At 41.6% G+C, this 8,789-nt stretch overlaps 1 protein-coding gene across 1 annotated transcript in view; it reads left to right on the top strand.

The window, feature by feature from the left end:
• Window positions 1-7,828, top strand: part of ENC1 (ectodermal-neural cortex 1) — an 18,868-nt gene extending 11,040 nt beyond the window's left edge. Inside the window, exon 4 of the mRNA XM_039857483.1 lies at window positions 7,819-7,828. The gene's annotated coding sequence lies outside the window, so the exon portion shown is untranslated. The remainder of the gene's footprint in view (window positions 1-7,818) is intronic.
• Window positions 7,829-8,789: the final 961 nt, after the last annotated feature.

Genomic DNA, 8,789 nt, shown 5'->3' with positions numbered 1-8,789 from the left:
GGCTTCTTTCCGCCTCTCTCCTTCCTATCTTATTCACCTCCTTCAGTCTCAGCTACTGAAATTTAGAAAGGACCAAATAGCTTTGCCATTTTTTTTCTTTGTGTAGTATCCTGAAATCCTGGAAAATTCTATGGAATACTTCTGTATATAGGGCACAAGTAAAGGCATAGTCCAAAGTTTATTTATTTATCTATTTATTACCCTGTGAGAATGCTTTGCCATAACTACAGTTAATAGGAAAGAAAACTGAATTATCACAGTAAATTCATTCAGATTCATTGTTCTCTGTTCTTGCTGTACAATTTAGCAAGTGCAACAAGTTCTCCAAAACAATATTAGCATTAGTACAATGTATACTTTAGTGCTCGCTCTTAGGTAAGTCTCCAGAAGAACTCTTTGGTGCATAAAAGTGACACATTTGGCCACAAAACACCAAAGAATCGTAAGCAGTGGCCCATGTTGAGGTTTCCCGGGATAGTGGGGAATCGATTGTGAATACTTTCTTTGCTAGTTTGCGTGCTTGTTTACTAAACATGTGCTGTGATAGGTGTTAGTGCTAGACTCAAATAGGTGCTTTCTCAGAGATGTCTGAGGAAGAACAGAGTTTGCAACTCTCACACTGCTTTCATTGATGTTTCTCACATTACTTTAGAAAATAAGGTTTAAGACTGGTAACAACTTTTGCATTGTGAATGTGCTTGCATTGTCTAATGACAGATAAATCCTTAACATTACTTTCCACCTGAAAACTTTAGACTAATTGTACATGTCCGTGCCATGAATTAGTTGAGCCGTTGGAATAAAAGAATCACAGTACTTTCTAGCAGTCTTTTGCTCATAGATGTGTTCTAAGCAATGCAAATTGTACCCTGGCAGCATAGTTGGGTGTCATTATAGTGTAGCAGTTTCAGCTCTGTAGTTTATGATGCAAATCGGCCGAGATGTGTCACTGCATGGCTTCTGAAAGCAGGATGAATTTTCTGCAGCTGTTTCAGAGTTACGGTCTGTCCTTGAATCCTCTATTAATTACTGTGTGTGAGCCAGAGGGAGCCGTGGTCAGAGTGGGCCCCCAGCCTGCAGGGAACTTTCTGGACTCTCGCTCTTTGAATTGATGTAGGCATTTGGACTCACTACTTGACCATTCTCACCCTGTGAAACGTCCCACACTTTGAAGCAAATACAATTCACAGCACAGTGCACACAAAAACCTTGGCATAAGACAGAGAAGGTTCTTCTTATTCTGTGGACTGGTTGCTGTGGAAACAGATAACAAAGGGCAGCCTTCCACTTCTGGTATAATTGTGTAGCCCCCTTTTCTCTGGGCTTGACACCTGTCTGAATAAGAGTGATTAGAGCTGAATAATATCCCTCTCTTAGCTATTGAATATGTGGTTCACGTACAAAACTGTGTAAGCTGAAGAAGTGTTCATGTTCATATGTGCTTGTTTCCTACTACTACATTTTTGAGGTTTTGTAAAACTTTTTTTTTTTTCACAATGTGAAACTGAAGGTCAAATAAATTATTAGAGATTTTCTCTTCATTGTGTGTGTGGGTCTTTATTTGAATACAACATAATTTTAGCTGTTGAAAACTTGTGTCTGTTCTACTTCGATGAAAAGGAGGATCATTTCAAATATTTTCTGAATGTCCTTTATTTCACCATGGAGTTATGTACCTTTATTAAAGCAATTTTGCACATTAATAATTAAAAGTGTTAACTTTTTGGGATATTTCTTTAAGCAAAGGAAAATACTTCAGCTGCGGGTTATTCATAGCTTAGAATATAAAAAGTCATGTATGTGCAACATTAAGACAGCATACTTTAGGAAGAATTTAGTTTTTGTATTCCTCATGTGGGTTATATTTTGATAGGAAAGCTGTGAGAGAAGGGACTAGAGTTCAATCCTTTTTTCATCTGACATCGCCTTAGAAATCATTTAAGTAAGTGGAAATATGTGCATATTATTTCCCTGTAACAGCCCAGAAAACCACAAGTTTAACCCCTCTGGCACACTTTAGCTTCTTCCAAGTTGAAAGCTGCTGGCTCAGCTGGCTCAGCTTAAAGCCAGATGAAGCCCCTTGCCCCTACCTCATGGTCACTTAGTGTCACATGAGATGCTCCTTTTTAACTTGGGTTGTACCCCTTGCTGTTTTAATGTGCAGAGTAACATTGGACATAATCTTTTTTGGATAGAAAATAAACACTAGCTAATTGGACGTCTGGGAGAGCTCGTGAGTAGGCAGAGGGCAGTTACGGCCTTTGGACTTTGACCAAGATGCCAGGGCAGATGCCTCAGGTTTTACAGAAGAATCACTCAGCTCTGCGCTATGTGAGGCTGGTCTACAGCCAAGACTTGGGAACAAGCATCCGAGTTGTTGGGTCCCAAGCACACGATGCTGGTGACCCACGGAAACCCTGTTGGTGACACCATGTATGACACCACGTGACAAGGAAGAAGAGAGAAGTTAGTTAGCAGTTGAGAATCCGACACATGGGACTTGGATGTTATTCCTCAGAAGGGTTGAGAATGGTTCATACAGGGTCGATTGGGAACTGACCTTTCATGCTCTAGAATTATTTTTATCATCTCAGTTGGGGCATGTAGACAGATTGGAGTAAAGAAGATACTTCAAATTCTTAATTTCCATTCATTTGGAAATTTTATTGCGTTCAGACATTCAGATCACCCGAACAACGGCTGTGTTAGTTGGGATTGCCTTCGCCTGCATGTAGTAGGAATCACACTGGTAAAAACCATTTGGAGGCTGGCAGTCCAGGGGTGGGACAGGACCCCCACAGGGCCATTGGGGGTCCGGGCCCTTCTTTCCGCTTTGCCATCCTGGACATGGGCTTTTGGTCTTTATGTTTGTGGGAAGATGGTGGTACCTCATGGCATTACTTGTGCTTTCCAGGCAGCAAAGATAGGACAGACTAAAGAGAAAAGGTATGTGCCAGATGAAGCTCTTTTTTTTGAGATAGTAATAGTTTTCCCAAAAGCCCCACCTGAGAGACAGTTCTCTCTTGTTAACCAGAACTAGGTCACATGGACTTCCAAAGAGAGGCTAAGGAGAGGAGTGCTTTTATCAGAGCTGCACAAAAATGTGATTTTGTTGCTAAGCAAGAAAGGGAGAATGGACGTTGGATGGGCAACTGCTGCACAGGATCTGTTACAGTGAATAATCAAAGGGTCATTTGCAACCACAGCCCTGCTGAGTGATTACAATGTGCTGGGGACTGCACTAAGGACATGCTTCACAGTCATCTTATTTAACCCTTACAACAAATGTAGAGCAGAGAGATAGAGGTTTCTTAACATCTCTGAGCATCTGCCCCTCTATCTATAAAATAAGGATGATTAATATTCTCTATCTAATAGGAAGATTTAATAATATGTAAATTTAAGCAGAAGCATCGAGCTCAGTGCCTGGCACATAGTAGGTTCTCAAAAATTTTCAGCTGTCATTTTTAGACACCACTGGGAGGGATTGTGTTAAAGCAAAGGTTTGCATGCCCATCACCTTATTTCATCCTCACAGCAACCCTAGGAGAGCAGGCACAATTATTACCCCCATTTTGTAGATGAAGATTTTGAGCGATTATTCAACTCGCCCAAGGGAGTGGTGGAGCCTGGATTTCCAGGTGCACTCTATGACCTGCTCCTCTCAGTCCAGGAATGTGGAAGAAGGTGTTTCACGGGGTAAGGCTGACTGTGGGAAACCCTGGATTGCCTGTCCATCGTGTCTGGGAAGACTGACTACGTGGGAAGGTCTGAGATGGCCTGTAGCAGGTGAGTCCCACCCCTGAACTTGAGGAAAAAGTCTACTCAGCAACTCAAAATATTCCTTGACCACAGGTTTCTGAAGAAAAGATTGTGGAGAGTTGTTATATTTGTTAATTCGTTGAGCTGCACACTTATGCTTTCTGTATTTTTTTCGTTTGTATAATGACTGTTGACTGAGAGATTGAATATACAGACAATGTCCAGACCATAATAAAAATAGAACTCAGACCCACAACTTGAAGCAGTTGGCCTAAGAAACCAACCCGTTCTCTACAGTAACCGACCCAGGAAACCTGCCAGCAATCTACAAGTCAGACTTGCAGGAAGTCAGACCACTATCTCTAGCAGCTGGTCCAGCAAGCCAAACAATAACCTCTGAAACAATTGGCACAAAATGGCCAGAATTTGATTGATAACTAATACCTTCCCTAATTTTTGTCCCTGCTTCCAACCGAGACCAACTAGAGAAAGTCAAATATGCACCCCTAGCCATCATGCAGGAGCCCCACTTCTAGTTAACTTCCCCCACCACCAGCCTACAATCAGGGAGCACCTGGAGCTTTCTCTCTCCTCCACTACAAAGCTTCTCCATTCCTCTGACTGCCTTTAAGTCTCTACCAAAACACAAGTGACAGTGAGTGAGTCTCTTGCTATAGCAAGGTCTGAATAAATAGCCCTAGCCTGTTCTCATTTAGCTGGTCTTTATTTCCACAAATGTTTCTTGAATAAAATGATTAAATATCTTTCATAAAAAGTTTCTTAAGAATGAAGTGGGTACCAACATTGTGGGTCCTGGGTAAGCTGAGTTTTCAGAAGGATGTTTTCGTTTTGAATGTCAGTATAAATGAAATGTACACAATATATATAATATGAGAAAAATGGATTTCGAGTTAATGGGGTTGAGATTAGGTCATCTGGTTTGTCGAAAGGAGAGCAGTTGCTTTGTTTGGGAATATTTTTAATAAAGTGAGAACACTTAAATAAGTTTTACAGCCGAATTCACGGTGCACTTGAATTTATGAATAAATGCAAAAACTTAGCAGTTAATTCCTGGTCTTGCCTGTCACAAATCTTAAGTACTTTGCCTGTCTGACACATACTCAGACAAGCCATCTGTCCTGCATTCGAGTTTAATCATAGACAATGAATGTTAAAGCTCTGTTATTTGTCAGACATTGGACAACTATGTGCAAGACCTAACTTTCAGAGAAAAAAACATGTATATTGGAGCATGACTATGAATTAAAAGCAATTCGACTAAGTAAATTATAAACGTACCATAATCTCATCCAGCTCTGTTTGTAGCCCAGATTGCTTTGTGAGTCTGGGGAAAACCAAATGAGACAGTTTCTCAATCTCTCTCTCTCTCTCATCTTGTTTCCTTGGCAACTATAATCTTTATCTGTGCAAAGATGGGGGACTGCATTAGAGGAAAGGCAGTTGGAATTTCAGCAAAGTCTCTCACTAATCCTTCTCGTGTTATCAGATGGTTTGTTTTGTTATGAAAAGTTATTTTACACCCACTTCTTAGATGGTGCTGGGAGTGTATATCAGATATCCTAGAAATGTCACTAGGATATTTTTCCCCCCACAAGATATGCTAACATTGTAACCACAAAGAAGATGAAATCAGCCCGTTGGTACACTTATAACTGGGCACCTGTGAAGTGAGAACTAAAATGTCTCTATGTCTGAGGTTCTAACATATAGGAGAACTCTAAATTGCAAACACCCTTGTCCCATTCAGCCACCTACATACGTTCTGGCCAAGGCATTGCTGCCAGGAGAATCATTCTAAGAGAACAAATCTTGGAATTTTGCAATTATTTGTATACTCCGAAGGGAAGGACAGGAGAAAGAGGAAAAAGCAGAAGATACTCTCAGGGAGATGTGGCTGACTTCACATCCCTTTCTGGCACTTCCTGAGAGTGCACTTGTTCAAAAGATGAAGGGGGTCAGACAGCACCCTTTTTCAAAATGGAAATACCTAAGTCCCATTTTGGGGGCTGTTAGTCATTCACACATTCATATAATCAGGCCACTCTGAAGGGTAGGTAGGGAGTGCTGACAAGATGCATTAGGAAACCCTAGGGGCACTTGCCTAAGTGAGACTCAGACACTAAGGCATACCCAGGGGAGCACCAGGGAGTAGGAGGCCTGTGGGTGTGGTAGTAGCAGGTGGGGGAAGAATGAGAAAGGCAAAATTTTACTTTAAAATATTATGGTTAAGGAAGAGGGAGGGATGAATACATAGAGCACAGATTTTTAGGGCCATGAAACTACTCTGCATGATACTACAATGAGGAATATATTTCATACATTTGTCAAGACGAATGGAATATACAAGAATGAACCCTAATGTAAACTATAGATTTTGGATGTGTCAATGTAGGCTCCTAACAGATGTAACAAAGGCACCACAGTGGCAGACAGGAGGTTGTGTGCCTCCGTGTGTGTGTGTGTGTGTGTGTGTGTGTGTGTGTGTGTGTTGATGGAAAACTCTGTACTTTGCTTTCAATTTCTCTGTGACCTAAAACTGCTCTAAAAAATGCCTATTAAATGTCCCCCCCAAATTACATTATAAACAAGAGTCTTTGGGGGACATCAAAAGATTGTTTCATCCAGTCAAGCATACAGTATATGTATATATATAATTTAAAATGTTACTATGGGTGGACTCCATGTGCTAGAAATAGAGAAGTCTCTTCCTCCGATTCCTGCACTCGTGGTCCCAGGACCTGGAATCAGGCCAGTGCCAGTGGAGGCTCAGGCAATGGAGTCACGATGGCTAAATGGGAACACCAACCACCAATTATGACATAGCCGCTAGGAGGATACATGTCCCACATTCCAAGCTACCAACTTAACTACTCACACTGTCAGAACTGCATCGCTCATGACTTAATGACAGTCTGCATTTTGGCAAATATCTACACATGAATATCTGTACTCACAGTGTAAATGCTGATTCAGAGATTTTTATTTCTGCAAATCTTTTTCCTCTACAGTACTTAGTGTTCAAAATTTAGTATATTCTATGTTCTCTTTCAGGTATTGCTCTAAAGCAGAAAACTAACTTCATAAATGGCAGTATAGGTATATAAAATACCCGTATGTGATGAGTAATTTATTTCTTCAATTTATTTGCTAGAAAAAAATTTTTTAAAAAACAATCAGGAAAAGGATAATAGGTGGAAAGTAAAAATGTTCAAAGAGATAGACTAAACCATTTGGGAAGAACAATGGGTCTTTCAAAACATTTTCTTAGAGCTGATTAAAGATAGCTGGGGAGAAGGAGAGCAGTTTCTCTTGGGTGACAGCTGGTTGGCCTTGCAGGTCTGTGCTACAGCAGGGCTGCTCAAACTTCCTGCGAAGAGGTACCTTTTGACTTTGGGATTCCTAAGGGTGGAGAAGTGAGGGGTTCAGAGGTACAGTGAGGGTGGGAGTAGTTGCTCTGCTGGTTGCCCTTTGCTTCCAGCAAACCTGAGAGATGGCTGTCAAGAGGATAGGTGTAGGGCGGTGATTATCTGTATAACCTTTGAATACCGTCCAAAAACCATGTCCAAGGGCAGAGAACCGTGGAGTCCTGCGGTCTCTGGGTCAGCACTGCCCATGCTCTGACAGTCAACATGCAGTGAGTTACGCAGGCTGGGTGGTGAACCGTCATTAGATCCTTTTCTATCTGAGACCAAGGGATGGACATGACTCCTCCCTTTGCATCTCTGAGAATAACTTACTTGTAGGTGCTCTCCCAGAACCAGAGAGGAAAGGAGCCATCCTTGAGGTGGGAAGGGGCTGCCGGAAAACAGGACCAGGCATCAGCCCTCAGTGGGTAGCAGAAAGTGGCAAATCAGAGGCAGAAGAGGAGAAGATGTGCCCATCTCTCCTCTCTCCAGGCCTGACGTACACACAGACACCCTTGTTCACAGGTGAGCATGGAAAGGCATGAGAGAGTCTCTGATGGGCATAGCATTGGTGTCTGTAATCTACGGCACTGGATAGAACCTTCAGGAAAGGTGAGGTAAGAGAGAAGAGTAGATGAGACTCAGCACATGAGACCCACTGCCAGTCGGCAACGTTAGTGTTTGGAAATGTGTTTTCTATTCTTGCTCCTTTCCTTCATGAGGCTCAGGTCTCCATTGTCGTCTGAATGCTCTCCCTGCCTTCTCAGGCCCTGTCCCCGAATTCTTGAGAGGCCTTTCTCCCTATGTGTCTCTTGTTTGTCTAATCCTGTATTGATGTCTGTTCTTGGAGAATCCAAACTAACCCAGGAGGGTTACAGTCGAAGACTAAGATTGAAATCGCCCCCTACCTATCACCTCACTCTGCGGCCCTATGATTTCATGTGGGCGAGGCAGCTAGTGCCCCAGCTTTTAGCATCTTACTTTTACTGGGCTGGTTTCTTCACTTTCTTTTTCATATTCGGGGAAATGACTAATGTTTTTGAAAACTTCTTAGCATTTGGCAACAATCTGCCTGAGCATAGTGATATGATTGCTCTGTTCACAACTAAGCTGCAATTTTAGGAAGAATTTTCAGAGCATCTCAGCATCTAAGAACTCATGAAAACTTGGCAGTAATTTCAGGATATGTAACATCTGCTTATTTCATTTTGTTACAAGTCACCTGGGCAAAAACTCTTCCTCGCTCTGCCTCATAAACGAGCTAATATCAATTAGAATACTCTGCAGATTTCTATAACAAAACCTTAAAGGTAATAGCATTTCTCCATGCTAACAAAACAAAACCATTATTTTTCTATGTAGCTCGAAGGGGCTGTTTGCTAATGTTTTACCAGCTCTAATAGCTTATTCTCTGAGGAGAAAGAAGTCTTGATTTCTTGAAGAAGAAACTACTTCTTTTATCTGCAGATTTTGAATAAAAGGATTGGGAGCCATTTAATGGACATTTTTAAATAATGCAGTGCTATAATAGCACCATGGCCCACCATTTCTGATCGGTTTAACAAGCATGGCTACTGCATCTATTCGAGATTTTCCAATGGA

This window comes from Pteropus medius, unplaced genomic scaffold (assembly GCF_902729225.1).
Source record: "Pteropus medius unplaced genomic scaffold, Ma_sr-lr_union100, whole genome shotgun sequence".
NCBI lineage: Eukaryota > Metazoa > Chordata > Mammalia > Chiroptera > Pteropodidae > Pteropus > Pteropus medius.
The sequence above is the reverse complement of the archived record's forward strand: the minus strand, read 5'-3'. Positions and strand labels throughout refer to the sequence as shown.